The 22,158-nt window shown below is 43.0% G+C and overlaps 1 long non-coding RNA gene across 2 annotated transcripts; it reads right to left on the minus strand.

The window, feature by feature from the left end:
* Positions 1–11,669: 11,669 nt before the first annotated feature.
* LOC141718201 (uncharacterized) lies at positions 11,670–21,265 on the minus strand. 2 transcript variants are annotated; one of them, XR_012573947.1, is made up of 3 exons: positions 20,960–21,265; positions 16,406–16,483; positions 11,670–13,550 (listed from the first exon to the last, which is right to left on the minus strand). It is a non-coding gene; the product is annotated as an uncharacterized LOC141718201 (long non-coding RNA). The 2 variants fall into 2 exon arrangements; XR_012573946.1 differs by lacking the exon at positions 11,670–13,550 and adding an exon at positions 15,123–15,173.
* Between the last annotated feature and the right edge of the window lie 893 nt (positions 21,266–22,158).

The raw sequence follows: 22,158 nt of genomic DNA on the forward strand, positions 1-22,158 counted from the left end.
TCGAAGGGCTGGCCGATCAGATGAATCAGATCAACGCCCGAATGTCAAAGGTAGAAAGAAGCTCGGTCCGGAACGCCAAGCGTAAGGCGCGCCGCCTCAAGGTCTCACAGCGTAGCTGGAAGGGCAAAGGCCCTCAGAAGAAGCTGATCCACGATTTTGATGACGTGGCAACCGAGACCAAACAGAAGAAAGAAACATCACGCGAAAAGGAAGATATACCCCGAGGCCATGATGAGCGGGGCAGCCAGATCTCTACGAGATCGGGGCCGAAGCCAGCTTCATCTGAGGCAAGGTCAACTAGCGTGCTAGACCGAGTGGGTAGAAAACTAAGCGAGCATGACCTCAGGCTCAAATTGGAGAATTGTAAGAAGGAGAGAGAAGAGAAAGAGCCCGTGGATAAAAGAGGCTCGAAAAGGGAATGGGCAACGACCCCTCCGGAAAGACGTCAACACACCTCACCCAGGAGGGAGGAGTGACATAGACGCAGATACAATCGTGAAGAGGAGTCACAGGACCGAGCTGGAGGAGGGGGACGCCGCGAACGACCTCAGGGCTCACATCATTCGAGTAATGCGGGTGGTGACAGAGAAGGAGAAGTTGTTAGAGTAAGGGACCTGAGAAGGATCTTAGATAAGATGGAGCAAGAGAAGAGAGGGCCCCCTGCCTCGGCTGCCCCCTCTCCGTTTACGGCTGCTATCCGATCATCCCCCCTACCTCGGGTGTTTAGGCACAACCCCGACCTTCTATTCAACGGCGAAGCCGGCCCGGCGGAGTACCTTATTCAATTTAACACTGAGATGGAAGTCTATCAGGTGCCGGAGATGACCCGTTGCAGACTCTTCACGGCATCACTCAGAGGTAGTGCCCAACAATGGTTCTCCAAGTTGGGACCGGCTAGCATAAGAACGTGGAGGCAATTGGAGGACTTGTTCGTCAGACAATTTCAGTCGACCCTCCACTATTCGCCTCCTGTGGCCACGTTAGCCAACATCAAGCAAAGGGAGGGGGAGCCCTTGGCAGAATACTTTCGTCGGTTCAACGTCGAGGTCCCCAAGGTGAGAGGAGCCAGTGAGGAGACCATCAAAAATTTCTTGATAGCAGGGCTGAAAGAAGGATCGAAATTTTGGAAGAGCCTCCAAGCGAGTGAGCCGAGGACCTTGGCCGAGTTCTATGAGCAAGCCGAACCCTTCAAGAGGGTAGAGAAATCGATGAGAGAGCTGAAAATCAGCGAAAGCTATCGAGACAAGAGGGACCGATCCTCAAGCCCTGACGAAAGGAGGAAGACATATCGGCGTAGTTCGAGCCCGAAAAAGTCTGCCCGTGGCAAAGAGACCACTAAAGATTCGGGAAGGCCTTATACAAGCAAATGGCAGACACACACCCCTCTGGTAGCCTCTATCGACCACATATATGCTACATATGTGGGGAAGGGGGTATTCAGGAAGGCAACTCCTCTCACAGACTACAATAAAAGAGACACTTCGAAGTATTGTGCATACCATGAGGCCACCGGACACGATACAACTGATTGTAGACAACTAAAGGATGAGATCGAGACTTTGATTAGACAAGAGAAGCTTACGGAGTGGGTTATCAAGGAGGTTCGAAGACACAGGACGGATTATCATACCGTCCCTCCTCCACCCCCAGAAGACAAAGAAAGGGTCCCTCGGGCTGGTAGTATTCATATTATTCTAGGCGGGTCTCACATTGGTGGAGACAACCGGAAGGCGATGGACAGATATGCCCGGGAAGCAAAGGACAAGCCGCTCACCAACGTCAATCATCTAAGCCAAAGGCCCCCGGAGCTCTTTGAAAGGGAGGTCGATGATATCGTGTTTAAAGAGAATGATGCAAAATGGGTGCATTACCCTCATACCGATGCCCTAGTCATAAAAATGAAGATTGGGACGGTGAATGTTCACCGAGCAATGGTGGACACCGGGAGCTCGACTGATGTTTTGACTTATGATGCCTACAAAAAACTGGGATTATTGGATAGAGAATTAACCTCAACAGGTGGGCACCTGTACGGGTTCACGGGAGACTCGATCGGAGTGAAAGGGACAATTCGGCTCCCGGTGACCATAGGAGAGGAGCCTCATGTGGCCACCCAGATCGCTATGTTTACAGTTGTAGACCAGCCTTGTGCCTACAATGTTATAGTGGGCAGACCCCTTATGAGGGCAATGAGGATGGTGACCTCGATCCATCATATGACGATAAAATTCCCAACCTCCACGGGGGTAGGAATCTTGAAGAGCTGTCAATATGAATCCAGGGTCTGCTACAACCAGGCACTCAAAGCGGCCGAGTCAAGAAATGCCTCAAGAGAGATAGCTGAAGCAGGTGAGTGCGACATCCCCATGGAAGAGGCAGAGGGCAGGAAAAGAATACGTCCTGAGGGCCACGAGACTTGTAATTTGATTTCAATTGAGGAGTTGCCCGAGAACTACTTCGAGCACATGGGAATTCATGTGGAACCACGCCCAGGGGCCTTACTAATGGAAGCATCTCAGCCCATCATGTTGATACAAGAGGGGATTGTAGAGGAAGCAAGTGATGAAGAAGAGAGCCCAGAACAAATCACTGCAAGACTTAGGAGAGGGAAGTGGGCACACAAAGAAACAACAATCACTATGGACCCACCCGACGGAATCACTCGAACTGTAACTGCAACCTCTGAACGCTTGATAAACCCGACCCAAGCTCACCAGACCGAGCTCAAGGATGCGGAAGGTTTGGCAATCACGGAAATGGAAAAAACTAGCGAGGCTCGAGCAGATTTAGACCCGAGAATGCCCCCAATGGTCGAGAGGGCCGGGGCCGCAGAGGACACAATCCCGATCTTAGTAGACCCAAATGATCCCTCCAAGGTACTCAGAATAGGCTCTAACCTAAGTCCTGACTTGAGAGAGGATCTAGCCCGCTTCCTAAGGGAGAATTTGGATGTCTTTGCATGGTCACACTCCGATATGATAGGGATTGACCCAAATGTCATGTGCCACCGGCTCAACTTGGACCCGAAAAAGAAGGGGGTTAGGCAAAAGAGACGGCCGATTAGTGGAGAGAGGGCAGAGGCCCTCAGAGAAGAAGTGGATAGATTAATGGAGGCAGGACTTGTGAGAGAAGCCTTCTACCCCGTGTGGCTGGCCAACCCTGTGCTTGTCAAGAAGCCCAATGGCAAGTGGAGGACATGTGTAGACTTTACCGACCTGAACAAAGCTTGCCCGAAGGACAGCTTTCCTCTACCCCGAATCGACCAGCTGGTTGATTCCACGGCTGGGCACGCGCTGCTTAGTTTTATGGATGCTTATTCGGGATATAACCAAATCCCCATGTATGGGCCAGATCAGGAGCACACCTCCTTTATTACTGATCGGGGCCTTTACTGCTACATCGGGATGCCCTTCGGGCTCCTTAATGCGGGGGCAACCTATCAGAGGCTGGTGAATAAGATGTTCAAACATCAATCGGGGAAGACTATGGAGGCTTATGTAGACGACATGCTGGTGAAATCGAAAGAAGCGAGGGATCATGTCCGCCACCTGGCAGAAATGTTCCAGATCCTAAGGGAGTACAGAATGAAGCTCAACCCCCAGAAATGTGTGTTTGGGGTTGAATCGGGAAAGTTTTTGGGATTTATTGTCAACCATAGAGGCATTGAGGCCAACCCAGCCAAGATACAAGCCCTACTCGGGATGAGATCCCCTCGACGGGTGAAGGATGTTCAAAGCTTAACGGGACGAGTAGCTGCCTTAAACCGTTTCGTCTCAAAATCCTCCGATAAATGCCAAGAGTTCTTCAAAGCAATCAAAGGAGTGGGGAGGAACTTTAAGTGGACCGAAGAATGTGAGGAAGCCTTTCAGAACATAAAGAAGCATCTCAGTAGCCCTCCAATGTTGTCCAACCCAAAGGCAGGAGAAACTTTGATCCTATACTTGGCCGTCTCCGACTTTGCAATAAGTGCAGTATTAGTCCGAGAGGAGGATGGTGTCCAGCTCCCGGTATATTATGTGAGTAAAAGGCTAGCCGATGCCGAGACTCGATACACAAGCCTCGAAAAGCTAGCGTATGCTCTGATTCTGGCCTCCCGAAAACTCAGGCCCTATTTTCAGGCACATAAGATAGAAGTGCGAACCTCCTACCCCCTCAAACAAGTGATGCATAGACCAGAGTCTTCTGGTCGAATGTTGAAGTGGACGGTTGAGCTCAGCCAATTCGAGGTGGATTATAAGCCAAGGACTGCGATCAAAGGCCAAGCCCTGGCCGATTTTGTGCTAGAATTTCCCCCACATCAAGAAGTGGAGCCGGAAGCCCTTGTTGTTATACCTAGCACAGAAGAAGTCGGACTGGAGAGACAAAATAGTGCCCCATGGTGGAGCCTATATGTGGATGGTGCCTCTAACGGTGATGGAGCAGGAGCCGGAATCGAGTTAATCAGCCCAGAGGCTCACAAAATCAGACATGCGACCCATCTGGCCTTTCATGCAACCAACAATGATGCTGAGTATGAGGCCCTGATCAACGGTCTCAAGCTAGCTTTGGAAATGAAGGTCGAGAATTTGAATGTGTTTAGTGACTCCATGATTGTGGTCTATCAGATAAATGGGGGGTATCAAGCTAAGGGGCCGAGAACAGAGCTTTACCTGAAGTGCGCACAGAGGATAATCGCAAGATTCAACGAGGTGAGGCTGGAACTAATCCCGCGTGGGCAGAATGAAGGCGCGGACGAGCTAGCTAAGCTCGGCTCACGCCGCGAGAGCACTTTGCTAGGGACCGTGCCCCTTGATATACAGAGGCAACCTAGTGTGCCCGAGCACGAGGTGGGCAGCCTTAGTAATGAGCTCGGTCCCACGTGGATGACATCTATTCTAGCATACATAAGAGAAGGTTCACTTCCGGACGAAAAGAACGAGGCAAGGAGGATAAAATACAAAGCAGCCCGCTATGTGATATACGACGAGATTCTATACAGAAGAGGGTTCAGTGTTCCTCTTCTCAAATGCATACATGGGGAGGAATGCAACTACATCCTAAGGGAAGTACATGAGGGCATTTGTGGTAATCACTCGGGGGGTAGCTCTCTAGCTCAGAAAATCCTCCGTCAAGGCTACTACTGGCCAACGCTGAAAAAAGATGCCTTTGAATTCTCCCGAGCTTGTGATAAGTGTCAGCGATATGCCAATTATTACAACAACCCCGTGGCCTCTCTCACATCCCTCATGAGCCCCTGGCCCTTCTCCATGTGGGGAATTGATCTGATTGGGGAACTCCCGAAGGCCAGGGGAGGCGTCAAGTATGCGGTAGTTGCGGTAGACTATTTCACTAAGTGGGCAGAGGCCGAGCCCCTAGCCACTATCACAGCGAGAAAGCTCAGGGAATTTGTATACAGGGCTATTGTATGTCGCTATGGCATCCCTTACAAGCTGATATCTGACAATGGTAAACAATTTGATAGCAAGGAGATGTGAGAGTTTTGTGAGCAGCTGGGGATTCAGAAGAGCTTTAGCGCAGTCTGCCACCCCCAGAGTAACGGGCAGACAGAGGCTGTTAGTAAAATCATTAAGCATACCTTAAAGGCAAAGCTTGAAGAGAAGAAAGGAGCATGGCCAGAAGAACTCGCCCAGGTCCTATGGTCTTACAACACTACATCCCGAACCACAACTGGAGAGACCCCTTTCTCTCTGGTGTATGGGTGTGAAGCTATGGTGCCCGTTGAAGTGGGAGCAGGATCTTTTCGAAGGGACAACTATGACTCAGAGGCAAACGAGGTCAATCATCGGCTCTATTTAGATATGATCGAAGAAACTCGAGAAGAGGCTCAGATCAGGATTGCGGCATATCAGTAGAGGACAGCTAGGCATTACAACAGTAAGGTTCGAGCCCGAACTTTCAAGGTGGGAGATTTAGTTCTGCGTCGGGTCATGCCAAATACCAAGGTGGTGAGTCACGGAGTCTTGGGAACAAATTGGGAAGGCCCTTACAAGATAAAATCGGTGCTCTGGGAGGGAACCTACCACCTCAATGATATGCAAGACAAGTTGATCCCAAGAGCCTGGAACGCGGAACACCTTCGCAAGTATTATCAGTAATATTATTCTTTTCAGACTTAGTATTATCTTCAAATATTCCTAAGTCTCGGGGGGTAGTGCCATATAGGTGCCTCCCTGAGACCACAAGCATGTATTCCTTTCACTTCCCATTATCTATGAATAAACGATTGATCTCTATTTGTGCACTTGATATTTTAACTTCTGTTAATAGATTAAATACCCAGCAGGGGACCCCATCCTTGGGAACCCATGCGAGGACAGAACAGTTGTTTTATTAACATGTTAAATCAAGTTGGGCCCCGACCCGCTTGATGCCAAGAACATGAAACGAGCCGGGCCACGGCCCGCTTAGACAAATATGAACACATAGTAGATAAAAGATGTGGATAGAGATATAGGCCCGCGATGCGAGCTCATACCCTGGCCCTCAAAACCATAAATGCGACCCAGGGGGCCCAGCCCTCCATCAGTCATACTCAAAGTCGCATGATGCGAGGAGAAGACACATGCGAGCTCCTAGTGCGAGCACACCTACAACACCTGCGAGTCGATGCGGGCTTGTTCCACTTGGCATTCTCTTTCAATGGTTGTTTGATTGAACAAATGACACGAGCTGAATAAATTGGGCTCGCAGTGAAGGGGTAACGCTCGCCATAAGCGGCCAGAGTTATGATTACTTTTTGGTCAGTATAAGCATGGTAAAAAAAAAAAAAACCAGCTAGCACCGTAAAGACATACGCGGGCACAAAAAACTTAGACATTTTATACAAACAAAAGTTAAATAAGTTATGCCCCGAGGCAGAATATTTCAAATACAAGCGCGAGGCGAGAGGGGTGCCCGTTTACCCAGTCAAAAGTCTAGTTCTAATCAAAATTACATTAAGGGTTATCAGCCTCTGCTCCCTCACGATTTTCACCAGCGACCTGGGCCTTCTCGGCCGCGAGCCGAGCCTCCTCAGCAATTTGGGCATCCCTCTCCATCTCCAGCTTCAACTTGTCAGCATGCCTCGCTGTGCTCGCACCCAGAGCCGCCCAATCGAAGTCAGGAACCTTCTTCATAAAGACTTTCATGAAATTCCTGGCCCCCAGGTTCCTAGCATCAGCGAGGGCGGCCTCACGGCCCTCGGTCAGGGCAGAGACTGATCCCTCCAGCTCGAGCACCCTCTCCTCGAGGGCATCCTTCTCCTTCTTACATGCCTCAGCAGCCAGGTCATGAGCCTCCTTCTGCTCCCTTAGGGCCTTGTCGTGAGCAGCGTTCAGGTTAACTATCTTCTGATTATAGTTGTTCACCAGCGTAACTTTCTCTTGCCCGTGCTCAGCGACCTTACTCTGAAGGGACTTGACTTTAGCCTCGAGCTTTGTGTTGGTCTGGCTGAGGGCTCACATCTCTCGAGCCTTAGATAACTGACGATAGTATACTTCGGCCGCGGCTCGAGAGAGTGCATCCTGGTTAACCTCGAGAGCAGAAGAAGACCAATCCTTTAAATCCTGCTCGCTAATGTGACATTGGGCGAGCCGGCCGAATGTGGTCGCAACCATATTGGCAGAAGAAGAAGAGGGAAGAGGAGCATCAGAGGGAGCAGCTTTCTTTGGCTCAGCCTCGCCAGTTTTTCCTTCTTTACCTCTATGCCTCTTTAGTCAAGGAGAGGGCCCTGAATCCTTGAGATGCTCGGAGAGAGTAGTCATGCGGGCCGGAGGATTGGCCTGAGAGCGAGCCCTTGTGCTCGCAGCTGCGGGCTGAACTGGGCCCGAGGCCGCAGCCTGCTCAGCCTCTTCCATGAAGGGGATAGGGGAGATGGCCATTTCTGAAAAAGAAAACAACAAAGCAATAGATTAGTCACAGCAAGATGCAAAGGAAAGAAGTAATGCGAGCAGGTGAAAAATACGGAGAATTAAAGTGCGATGTGAAACGAGATGCATGCAGGAAAAGTGAGCACGCGAGCACACGAGCTCGCGCATGCGAGCAGCCAGGCCCGGACGTGCGGGCCCGATATTCTTACCCTTTCTGGATCTCTTCCTAGATTTCTTCTGAGGAGTCAGCCTCACTCCTTCCTTCAAAAACCCACATGCGACCAGATTGGAGGTCGTTATGAGTTTTCGGATGTCCCGGTCCGCCTTAGGAAGGTTTAGAAGACTGTCCGCGTTTATCTTTTCCTGTCCCACAAGGACAGTGCGAGGCGGGGTGGCTGGAGATAAAAGAAATTTTTGTTAAAACGAAAGAGCTATGGTAGAGGAGACGAGAGCGGGCAGGAGAAAACTTACATGGATTATAATAAAAATTAGTCTGGACTCGAGGCACCTCGTGGATATAGAAATAAGGGCTCTTCCACTTCCCTGAGTTGCTCGGCCCGTTGTGGATGAGGTTCTTCTTGTTGAAGCACGGCCAGACAGAGAAGTAGAAATACCCAAAGTCGTTAGGAGAATGCTTCAAATGGAGGAAGTAACCCAGTTGCCTCGCGGTTAGAGAAGGGTACCCGCATTTGTGGTACATGATGTACAATGCGAGGGCGGCCCGGTATCCGTTTGGATTGATCTGAAGGGGTGCGAGCTGGAAGTACTCGCAAACATCTTTGATGAAGGGATGAAGAGGAGAGGAGATTCCCAGCCTTAATAGGAAGGTGGACAAGACCATGCGAGGCACCCTGCCTCCATTCTCCGAGTGATTGAATCTATAGCATCTCATATGAGGTAGGGGCAAGACAATATGGCCCTCGAGCTGAAACTGCTCAATGTGCTCGGCCAGATGTTTCTGAGTCAGCGAGGTAGGCAGGTCGCGGAAAGCGAGCACCTTAACCTCCTCGTTTGTAGTTGAGCTCTCCTCCCCATCAGGAATGATCTGCCTTTTGAAAACAATCTCACCCTCGAGCTCGGGCTGGGCAGGAGGCACATAAGGCTCAGGAGAGGCTGCGGGGGCATAATTATAGTTACAAATCTTGTACTGACTTGTAACATCTGCCACCTCCTCGCTCTGAGGGGAGTCATAGGACCAATGCGAGCCGTCCTCTTCACCCTCGAGTCCCGGGATGGGATATTTAGCAGCTACAGGCTTTTTTCCTTTCTTCCTGGTGTCATAGTATGCACTCCCCAGGTCGCTGTCAGTTGATTCTGAGTCAAGGTGAATGGGGTCGAGGTGGTTAGCTGCTGCTTGCCTCAGACGGGCTGCCCTCTCTTCAGCCATTTCTCTTAAAATCTCCTCGGCTCGGTCTTTATCCAAGGGAGCAGGCTCGCGGTTTAGCAGCTCTTCTACCCCAAGGGAGGCTGGAATATGAGAGAGGTCCACGGGCCTATTTCTCCAATTATATATATTCTTCTCCCTGGTAAAATCCTCAGGGTTCGGGTCGAGGTGAATATCAAGCGAGCCGGATCCAGCTGCTCGCATCGAGTTCTCAACTCTGGCAATGTTCAAAGCCCCTTGAGGGGTGATAGCTGAGCCGGGAGAGATAGGTTGGCTAAGACGACCAGAAAGAGAGGTCAGCTCGCGTTGGAAGTCCTTGGAGCCTCGCTGCTCAGGAGGGTATTGGTTTAATGGAGATGGAGTAGCTGAAGAGCAAGCCGGGCTAGCAGAGGTGCGAGCCGGGCTCGAGGAAGAGCGAGATGATCCATAGGAGCGGGCTGAAGACGCACTCGACATCTGTAAAAGATGGTGAAAATTAGTGTGTGGCCCTAAAAAGAAAACAAAAAAAAACAAGTATGGGATCGCACCTAGGTGTCCTCACATCTCACACGGGATCACACCTAAGTATCTAAATGAGCGAAAGGGATCGCATCGCGCGTTGTGGTTGTGTGTGAACTCGCATCGAACAGGTGGTGTGTGCTCGCATGGTGTGCGTGAATAAAGCATGAATAAAAAATGGGCTCGAATCGAAGAGTACCTGTGGGAGAGGTGTATGAAGATCCTGATGAATCTGGTCCCGGAGAATATCGTCGCCGGTAGACGGTTCTTGTTGAAATGATAATCTTCGCCGTGGTAGATCCTTGAGCAAATTGAGCAGCAATTCAGGAAGTCTTTTTGGAAATGTGAGAAATGAATTGAAATCTCACATATTTATAGGAGATAGGAGAGAGAAAGGAGGAGGCGACACGTGTCGTCATCTCATAAGATGACACGAATCCCCACGCCAGTTGTCCAACGGCTGTCAAAATGAATGCAAAGATGAAAGGCATGCGAGGCGAGACACGCGAGGCGGCTTGGTGCGGCCTGGTGGGCTCACACTTGCGAGGCCATAAAAAGATTAGAAAATACCTAGCCTCAAGATGCGACCAGGAATTTTGGGGGGTAGTTGTTATGCCCGCTTTCGGTCATGGGCCCTAAACAGGTCCCTGTGGGTGCACTAAATAGCTGGACTCTCGTGTGTGGGCTAGAACCATGGATTTATATGACTTGGGCCAGCACATGCGGGCTGGGCTCGTAACATGCGAGCTGGGTTCACATGCGGGCTGGGCTCGTAACATGCGAGCTGGGTTCACATGCGAGCTGGGCTCATGACATGAGAGCTGGGCTCAAACATGCGAGCTGGGCTCAAGTGAGGACATGCGAGCTGGGCTCACACATGTAAGGTGAGCTCACATTTGTCATTTGGGCTCTCATATACGAGCTGAGCTCGGTTGTGCCCACGCGAGGTGGGCTCAGGTGCCTTCATGCGAGGTGGGCTTAGCTGCCCACACGCGGGCTGAGCTCATGAGCCCACATCTTATAGAAACAGAGGTAACATTATATTTATTGTTTGAAGGCGGTGCGGGCCGAGGTGACCAGGCCGGGCCGCATCGAAAGACTTTGTGTGCAACATGGAAAGTGACTCATAGATGACTGAGTTGCTCGTAGATTTCGGGGTCGACACGGGTTGTTCCTACAATCACGGGAAGGATTGCGGAGATGCCGCGAGATTGTAGGAAGCGTGTGGAGCCGATCGAGATTTACGTGACTAATTGGCTGAAGGCCTGACTTTATCGTGGGCTTGGGCTGCACGGGCTGAAGAGTCCTAACCCTAGCCTACGTGACTTGTTCCCCAAGAACTACGTGAGGCTTGATCCCTATAAATAGGGTACGTAGGCACTTGTATGAGACATGAGTCGACACTTGACAGAGAATAACAAACCCTATTCTTTCTTAAGGAGGCCACATACAAGCTCAGCCACCACCAAACAACCTTCCTCCGCCCTCAAACACTGTCCTTGATCTTTGTTCCGCCCATTAACCTCCACAACATTGTTATACGAAATTCTCCCTATAACAAGAATTATGGCACATGATTTAGAAATTTCAATCTTAGAACAGCACATGACAAGAATCACGAAATTGAGGTAATATCAATATAGGTTTGACCTGAAGAAATCCTTGTGCAATCTACTGGATAAAACAATAACCTTGAAGCAGTATTTCCGTAGGTTTCATATTGCAGTGTGTCACAGTATGACATGAAAAATTATATACATGCATACAAAGATACAACATAGATACAACATACAAGCAATCAATTCCACCTTGTGCTGAGCTTCGTATGGGGTACCTGTGCTGGAGGTTTAGCATGCAATAATACATGTCGAAAGAATGCATGTAGAAAGAGATGATGAGTAGCAGTACACCTACCCAAAATGATCCAACATAACCTAATATTAGAAAAATCAAAAGAATTCAAATTAAACAGAAAAATTAAATTAGACCCTACATATAACTTCACTAAACCCTAAAAGTCACACATTAGAAAATTCACAAAAAAATCCATGATTCAACAAAATATTCAAACCAGGGGAAAATATAACAGAAAAAGAAAAGTGAAAACATGAAAAAAGATCATACCAATTGCCTGAAACAGTTGTAGTGTTAACTATTGGGTTTTGTGGAGTCTATTAATTAAACCCATGAAAATAGACTATTCAGATTCAGATTAGTTTATGGATTAGTCTACTTTTCAGATTTGGACTGTAATTTTGATTTAGGCCTAGTTTCTTCTCTTATAAATACTCATGTAATTGTAAATCATAAAACAACAAAGTGTGAGAGATCAATACAAAATTAGTGCGGCTTGTGGAGTAGGAATTTCCGAACCGCGTAAATCTTTGTCTTGTGTGATTGTCGTTTATTTTCTTGTTCTAGTTTATTCGCTTTGGGTTTTGCTTTCATTGTTGTATACTCAACAATTGGTATCAGAACCTAGGTTTTCAGGCGAGTGGGAACGATGACAGAAGACGGGAAGGTAAAGATTGACAAATTTGATGGCAAAGATTATGGGTTTTGGAAGATGCAAATTGAGGATTATTTGTATCAGAAAAAACTACATGAACCGCTGGAAGAGAAGAAACCAACTGCAATGAAGGATGAAGACTGGAAGCTTTTGGACAGGCAGGATCTGGGGGTTGTCAGGTTGACTTTGGCGAAGAACGTTGTTTACAATATCGTCAAGGAAACGACAACTTATGGTTTGATCAAAGTTTTGTCAAACATGTATGAGAAGCCATCTGCTTCAAATAAGGTGTATTTGATTCGCTTGTTAGTTGCCACTAGATTGAATGTAGGCGATTGTGTTGCTGATCATGTGAACGAATTTAATTCCATCCTAACAAGATTGGCATCGGTGGATATTAAATTCGATGATGAAGTACAAGCCTTGATGTTGGCATCCTCATTACCAGACAGTTGGTCGAGATTTGTCACTGCTATAAGTAATTCATCTGGGAGCGGTAAGATGACTTTTGATGGAGTTCGAGATTTGATTCTTGGAGAAGATATTCGTAGGAGAATCTCTGGAGAGTCGTCGTTCTTTGTTGAGTGCTAAGAGTAGAGGCAGAAAGTTCGAAAAGGGGCAGAATAAGGGGCGTAGTAGATCGAAGTCACAGAAGAGAGGACAATCCAAAGATCGTAAGAATATTGTTTGTTGGAATTGTCAGAAGAAGGGTCACTTCAGAAATCAGTGCACGGCTCCCGCGGCTCCTAAAGGAAAGAGTAAAGATGATAATTCAGCTAACGTAGTTGAGGAAGTGGAGGATGACGATGCTTTGATTTGTTGTGTTGAATGTTCGGTTGAATCATGGGTTATGGATTCTGATGCATCATTCCATGCTACCCCTTGCAAGGATTTAATGTTAAATTTCAGAGTTGGAAATTTTGGTAAAGTTCGTCTTGCTGATGATGAGACTTGGTGTAACGCCCCCAAATCCGGGGTCAGGAATCTGGGTCATCACACATCCATCAAATCCTTTGAAACCTATATTAATCTCAATAATCCAACAGAATCACATTAAAGACCCCAATCCTTCACACACACAAGTTATAACCTTAGAAATAATACATAACCAATAACATCTGTTATTACACATCAAATACACTTTCCAGGATCTCACACTATTTCTCATAACCTCTACATGAAGTTATGAATATTTCTAACTCAAACAACATCCTATCTGCATACTTTGGTCCACCTGAGCAAAGCTGCAAAAAGTTTGTGGGCAATCTACGTATTCTCCACGCAATTGCCTTCTCTCCAGCATACTGGCTATCTGTTGTGATATAATATATAAAAGCAAGAGTGAGCACTATGCCTCAGCAAGGTACATATATATTTATATGTATACATATATATATATATATCACAATAAATGTACTTCATATTTTTCAAAGAGTTCTGAAAACATATATGCTTGTCAAACTTGTAATATTCTCAAAATCAACTGTAACATTATATCCACTTTATACTTGTATCCGTCTCTTTTTCAAACTTCAAGATTTTACTCGAACCAGAATTATAAACTGAATTTGATATTCACATCATGTATCTCATGATTTAAAACTCAGCCTTATCGGCCTTCTGTTGTAGATTACACAACAATTTTCCAAAATGGAAGAAAGGGACTATAATGGAATAAACCACGTACCGGTGATCAGCCGAGTACGAAATTTTCTCTACTAGTAGAAGGAATACAAACCTAGCCGCCTTTGGGCTTATCAAGACATTACACGATGGTTGCCCATTTCCGTGCAAGTCCGAAAGTCAATGGTCAGAGTGACCATATAACTGTACACTGCGCCACTCCGCGCCTGGTCACTACACGATACCTCTCTGTGCGGTAGGCCACATTCCAGTCCCAAAATAATTATATCATTTACACAAAATCCTTTATCGAAGGAATAGATCGTTCTGAGTTGACCTTTAAATAAGATGATTTATTCATCACTTTTAATTCAATTGATCCTTGGGAGTTGCCGGAGTTTTGAATTTAAAATCATTTTCAAACCCTTAACTGTAGTAAAGTTTTACATATATTGTTCACTTGTTTTTCATTGAGCGAGGAAGCAAAACCCTTATGCTCCTAGACTAAGTTCCCTAAGGTTTTGATAAGTTTCAGATGATTGATCTCTTCCGAGAAATTTTGAATAATTTAGAAAGTATCCTTGGGAACTATGTCAATTTTTAAATGATTTTTAGAGGTACGTAATATTAAATATTTACGGTCTCATAATATTATTAAGAAGGGTTCAATGAATTGATAAAACCTTAAGTACAAAATATTTCTCAATAAGGTTCAATGAATTGATAAAAATCTTAATTAAATACTTAAGACAGGATTTGACATCTTATAATTATCCTTCGAATGGTTACATACATTTTAGATAGAGTGAATTGATTTAAAAACTTTTCAATATCTCTTTAAGTATTTTCGGGATATTTTAGTAACTCTTTAGGTATTACTTATAAATAAATAATCAAATAGGATATCCCTTGAGTGAATATTCGATTATCTCTTATAGTTATAAATCAAATCTCAATCGTTCCCTTAATATGTATGTTACGCGAAAGTACTTTGTTTATTGAAATAGAAATCTTCCGCGTCCGGCTCGTTCCGGAATTAAATCGATTTAAAATATCTCTGACTCCCACTATCTTGTATTATAATAAAATTATGTTTCAATTTCTCATACTCGTATAAAACGAAGTTTGTTTTCGTAAACAATCGCATAATTTGAATGAATTGATATCACAGACAAGCATATATTTTCAAACTGTAAATTATGGCATCAATATCACAACAGTGTATATAGCATGGATAATTTGTGATAGGGTTTCGTAAACTTTCCTGATGTCCAAGCTCTACCTTGATGTATCCCTCTCGGTCCTGGAACCTCTACCAAGACATAATATAACCTCGGTTAGTCGGGTTAACCAATGATCGACTTATTCTAAGTAGACGCACTCTACCCGATCTTCACTCTCTCGGGTTCATTTAACTTACGACATCTCACACCTCGTTACTGTCCATTTAAAATCTCATTTGACACACCTATGTGTTCTTCTTACAATCCTTAACAACTTTCGTGTTTTGATCATCTCCAAATTATATTATTAACTTGGCCAAAACGGGCGGTCAAAGTAGTACTTCCATAGTTGACTTTTCATTGAATTACTATTACGTGACTTGCACGCTAGCATTTTTAATAAATCGAAAAATTAAGATTAAATGCGAAACCACCTCAAGGACTTCTTGAGTGTTTTTGATAATTATCACAAAAGTTTCGATTTGAAAATATGAATTTAAATAAGTGAAATCATTTTCAAAGTTCGGTCGACTATGGAGTTCTACTATTCGCGCTAGTTTTACTAAAACGCTCATAACACACAAACCGTTAAATCATTTGACACGCCGTCTTCGTGTGCACGATATAGATAACTTCTACTTTTTAATCAAAAACAAACTCTGTTCTTTTTAGAAAACAAATTTCCCAAATTTAATCAAAACAGGGCAGTAGCTAGGCAGTGGCTACGCGTCGTGTAGCATTACCGCGCAACTTTTGTTCCAACATTTTTATAAAATTGAAAAATCATTATTTTAAACTCAAATTTTTCAGAGACCTTTATTCCATCTATATATAGCTCCTGTAAAATTTTCATGATTTTATAAAATGTTTAAGTGAGCTTTTCATTGTAACCAACTCGGCAAATTCGCAAGTGTACGCCACGAAAACCGGTTTTACTAAAACGGTCATAGCTCCTAAACCGTAAATCGTAATCAAGCGATTCAGACGCCCACGCGAAGATTATAACATGATCTATCTATTACAGGTAGATTATATTCAAGGTTTCATAAATTTTATTCCCAGTTACGGCTTGTTTTTAAGTACCTTACCATTCTCAAACACAACCAAACCATCATCACTTTATCAACATCCAAGGATCTACCATTTCAGTATCTCATAATCTCAAGAACATCAAGAACAACTCATAATATCCATATATTACAATCCAACCATCAAAATCAATCTTTTATAATCCAAACTCCATAAATCAACATATACTTAACTATGACACAAACTCAAATTTAAAACTCAACTAAATCAAAAGGGTGGATGATGTTTATACCTTTGTTGGATCCTTAGAACATCTAGGAATAGTGTAGTAACCTTGGAGAGACTTGATCTTTCCATAACAAACCTTAAACTAACAAGAGAAATCAAGAAAACAAGTTAGAGATTTTCGGAGTTACTATTCAGCACCTCCTTAAAACATTTTTATAAAATTGAAAAATCCACCAATGGACTTGAAATTTTGGGCGAGTCTTACCCATGATATGAAGAAGCTTTGATAAAAATTTCATGATTTTAGGAGCTCTAGAACTTGAGATATGAATTTTTTCTTTCTCATTTGTTCATGCTGGGCAGTTTTGGAGAAGTGGAGAAAAAGAGAGAAATGAGAGGGTTTTGCTTGGCTTCTTGGAGAAGAATGACTATAATTGAAATGTGTGGTGTATATGCAATGTATATGGCTGGTCCTTGCTCTCAATAAAGCCACTTTATTCACTTGTATAGCCAAGTGTCCAAGCTAGCTCAAAAATCTTCCATGAATCCCTAAATCATGGAATAATGTTTCTAACCATATTCCCTTGGTTCTACTATTCTAGTTGGCTTGAAACTAATTGATTTGCATGGCTCTTGCATGAGGTTTGTATGGGTGCAAGTTGATTATTTATCATTTAACGGTTACCAATTTATTTCGGTAATCCCTCGAGACGTTACGCGACGAAACTCTCATATCGTAATTCTTTAGTAATTCAATACTTGTAGTTGATTATTTTTCCATGGACTTGGATCCTTATATCCTCTCTCACTCCAAATGTACGCCTCGTATTATTCGCTAACCCATAAAAGCGGTCGTTTTAAATATTGGTCGTTTGCAAAAACTAATGACGTTTACATACACTTATTTTCCATTTTAAGATGCGATGTGAACTCGGAATCGTAAAATTCATACTTGTATATGGTGTGGTCGCAAAAGTTTTTTGTTTGTACGAAAAATCACTATTCATCTAAGTCTTTTATCGATGTCCAACAATTTGGGTTCTTACACTTTGGATATTGCGGGCATGGGAGATATTAATCTCAGAACCTCTTTGGGAACTAGTTGGACGTTGAAAGATATAAGGTACATTCCTGGACTGAAGAAGATGTTGTTATATGTGGGTCAGTTAGATAAGGAAGGGTATCGAGTTACTTTCAGAGACGGACAGTGGAAGGTTATAAAGGGGAATTTGGTCATTGCTCGTGGAGAGAAAAAGGGGACTTTGTACATTGTTGAACAATCTAGCTATGAAGCAAATGTAGTTGCTGATGAGATTGAGTCTTCAACTTTGTGGCACCAAAGGCTTGGTCATATGAGTGAAAAAGGTATGAAGCTGTTAACTTCGAAGGGGAAGATTCCAGAGTTGAAGAATGTGGAAGTTGGATTCTGTGAGCCATGTGTTCTTGGAAAGGAGAAACGGGTTACTTTTGCAAAATCAGGGAGGACCCCCAAAGCTAAGAAGTTAGAGCTAGTTCATACAGATGTATATGGTCCAACAACAGTTGCGTCGTTGGGTGGATCTCGCTACTATATCACTTTCATTGATGATTCCACTAGAAAGGTATGGGTTTATTTTTTGAAGAATAAATCAGATGTGTTTGCTACTTTCAAGAAGTGGAAGACTGAAGTTGAAAATCAGACCGGTTTAAAAGTGAAGAGTTTCATGTCAGATAATGGAGGTGAATACAGTAATGATGAGTTTAAAAGTTATTACGCGGAATTTGGGATTAGAATGATTATAACTATTCCAGAGACACCACAGCAGAATGGTGTTGCAGAGCGCATGAATAGAACCTTGAATGAGAGGGCCAAGAGTATAAGATTACATGCAGGGTTACCAAAGATGTTTTGGCTGATGCAGTTAGCACAGCTGCGTATCTCATAAATAGAGGACCTTCAAGTCCTTTGGGGTTCAAGATTCCTGAAGAAGAGTGGCAGGAAAAAGAGGTAAATCTTTCACACTTGCGAGTTTTTGGTTGTGTTTCTTATGTGCGTGTTAAAGATTCCGACAGGGACAAGCTTGATCCGCAAGCAAAGAAGTGTATCTTCATTGGTTATGGCTCAGATGATATGGGTTACCGTCTCTGGGATGAACTGACTAAGAAGGTCGTTAGAAGTAGAGATGTTACTTTTAATGAGAATGCAATGTATAAGGATAAGCTTGTAGTCGATTCTGATTTTACAAAGGAACAACCTGAGAAAGAGGAAGCAGTGCTTGAAGATATTACAGAAACAGATCTTGCAGGAAATAGTGGGAGTTCGGAGAATGTTGATGACAGGGTTCCAGTAACTCCACAAATTGAGGTAAGAAAATCTAGAAGAAGTGTGAGGTCACCACAAAGATATTCTCCTTCAGCATATTATATGTTATTGACCGAGGACGGGGAGCCTCAGTGTTATTCAGAGACAGTACAAGTGGATGATTCAGTTCAATGGAAATCAGCCATGGATGAGGAGATGAGTTCTCTTGAGAAGAATGAGACTTGGTCTTTAACAGAGTTACCAGCAGGAAAGAAGGCTTTACATAATAAGTGGGTGTTCAGGATCAATGAAGAACATGATGGCAGGAAGAGATATGAGGCAAGGTTAGTAGTCAAGGGTTATCAACAGAAACCGATATATTTTCTCCTGTTGTTAAGATGACTACAGTTAGAATTGTGCTAAGTATTGTGGCTCCAGATGAGTTACATCTAGAGCAACTAGATGTTAAGACCGCGTTCTTACATGGTGATCTTGAGGATGACATCTACATGGTTCAGCCAGAGGGATTTCAGGTAGCTGGGAAAGAAAGCCTTGTTCGCAAGCTTATAAAAAGCTTGTACGGTTTAAAGCAAGCACCGAGACAATGGTACTTGAATTTTGACAGCTTTATGATGAAGAATGGATACACGAGGAGTGTTATGGATCATTGTTGTTACTTTAAACAGTTTGATTCATCTTATATCATATTGTTGTTGTATATTGATGACATGTTGATAGCATGATCAAATATGAGGAAAATCAACAGGTTAAAGAGACAGATGTCTGATGAGTTTGAGATGAAGGATATGGGTGCAGCAAAACAAATACTTGGTATGAGCATCATAAGGGATAGAACTGAAAGTACTTTAGAATTATCTCAAGAGAATTATGTTGAGAAATTGTTACAGAAATTCAGTGTCGAGGATGCGAAGACCAGAAGTACACCGTTGGCGAGTCACTTTAATCTCACAAAGAATCAATCACCTAAAACGGATGAAGGCAAGAAAGATATTGCTAAAGTTTCTTATGCATCTGCAGTTGGCAGTTTAATGTATGCTATAGTGTGTATAAGGCCAGACATTGCTCATGCATTGGGAGTTGTTAGCAGATTTATGTCTAATCTAGGAATAGAGCATTGGGAAGCAGTCAAGTGGTTGTTATGCTACTTGAAAGGCACATCCAAGGTTGCACTATGTTTCAGTAAGAAAGATGTTATCTTGGAAGGGTTCTCTGATGCAGATTTGGGTGGATGTTTGGACACAAGAAAAAGTACGAGTTATATTTTCATTTTGGGTGGCACCGCAGTTAGTTGGATGTCTCGACTTCAAAAGAGTGTTGCTCTTTCAACCACAGAAGCAGAATATATAGCTATCTCTGAAGCTAGCAAGGAGATGATTTGATTGAAGAATTTTCTTGAGGAGTTGGGAAAGAAACAGGCGGACAGTGCTTTGTATAGCGACAGTCAGAGTGCTATTCATCTTGCGAAAAATCCCGTGTTTCATGCTAGGACGAAACATATTCAGCTGGGATATCACTTTACAAGAGAGGTGATAAGCAATAATATTTTGTCCTTGAAGAAAATCCTTGGTTCAAAGAATCCTGCAGATATGTTGACTAAGGTGGTTACGAATGAAAAGTTGAAGCTTTGCGTAACTTCAACTGGCCTTCAGAATTGATTGATGAGAAGGCGCTGCACTAGTTAGAGTTATTGATTGAAAAATTGATTTTACTAGACTTACAAGAGTGAAGTGAAGATTGGGCAGACTCCAAGTGGGAGATTGTTTGGTTTTGTGGAGTCTATTAATTAAGCCCATAAAAATAGACTATTCAGATTCAGATTCAGATTAGTTTATGGATTAGTCTACTTTTCATATTTGGATTGTAATTTTAATTTAGGCCTAATTTCTTGTCTTATAAATACTCATGTAATTATAAAATCATAACACAACAAAGTGTGAGAGATCAATACAAAATTAGTGCGGCTTGTGGAGTAGGAATTTCCGAATCACGTAAATCTTTGTCTTGTGTGATTGTCGTTTATTTTCTTGTTCTTGTTTATTCGCTTTGGGTTTTACTTTCGTTGTTGTATACTCAACATTAACTCTATAATACATATAATTCTCAATTTTTGAACTCCAAATATGAAATTAATGAATGATTTATTCCAGTAAGCAACAAATACGTAACTGCTGATATCTAATAGATTGAGATCCATATACACCTGCATCACATACCCAAAGGCAGGGAACCACGACGCGTAGGGAAAATCAGACACTGGGAGAATTAAGAATTCTTGATAACTAGAAAAATTATTGAGTTCAAGTTAGCCGTGTGTACCTGGTTGAACCACGACAGCTTTAGTTTTGAAGCTGTCGCTGTCTCTGCTCAAGGTACACAGGAAGCCCTGATCACCAATTTTTGATCTTCAAACCGCATGGACTAAATTACACATCCGCAAAACACCTGCCAAGCGAAAAATGATCAACAAAATTCAATGGCCGAATAAGAGTGTTTGTTGTAAAGGCAGCGCTTGAACACTCCAGCCTCCAGGTATGCCACAAGGCCGAATACACAAATCAATAAGGGGCAAAACTGTCTTTTCAACCAGAATAAAATGTATCACGCTTTTTTCATAATAAAATGTCTCACACTTTTTAAAAATTTGAGCCTTGTTGGGCTATTAATAGTAGATAACTTGTTGGGCTATTAATAGATAAAATAGATAGATAGATATAGCTTTAGTTTCATGAAAAGAGAGGATGTAAATTAGAACGAGGTAAGGACAAGTCTAATACATGATTATATTTAGTCTTATCTATTTATACTATATTATAATAATTAGGATGAGATATAATTTATAATTAGTTTAATCCCTCATTTTGGTTATTTCTTTACATCTTGACCGCCGGGTCTTCTTCATCAAATAATCAGAGCCGTTTGATCTAAAAATAAAAAAAATACAATCCACGAGTTCTCATGTTCGAATCCCGTCAACAACAAATATTTATATTATTATTTACAAAAATACAATAAGTTTTCACACTCTCACTGACAACAAACATTTACATTATTATTAATGAATAAAATCTCATCAATCATATACTATTTATGATATTTGAACTTAAGTTTAAATTATACACAATGAAAGTATAATTATATAATCATTATTTGGTATTTAATTATTTATAAAAAAATTAATAAAACTACATAAAATCGAAATGAAAATATATAAATATTAATCAAGACCCGTGCATCGCACTGGCCGTAAACTAGTATATTTATAACATATTGATTAATATTATAAAACTCAACTCCAAAACATAATTATATATTGATGAATAAATATAATAAAAGATTACTTAGTTTTATATTTAAAATCAAGAATGGTTATAGACTTATAGCCCTCCATGTCCTTTATCAAATTAATAATGGAGTGCAAAACGGTTTATTTTAATCTAAAGTGAATAAATTGATAAAATGTTAGGTATATATGAAATTTTATAATAGTAAAACACAACTAATATTGAAATGCAAGT

This window comes from Apium graveolens, chromosome 4 (assembly GCF_009905375.1).
Source record: "Apium graveolens cultivar Ventura chromosome 4, ASM990537v1, whole genome shotgun sequence".
Lineage (NCBI taxonomy): Eukaryota > Viridiplantae > Streptophyta > Magnoliopsida > Apiales > Apiaceae > Apium > Apium graveolens.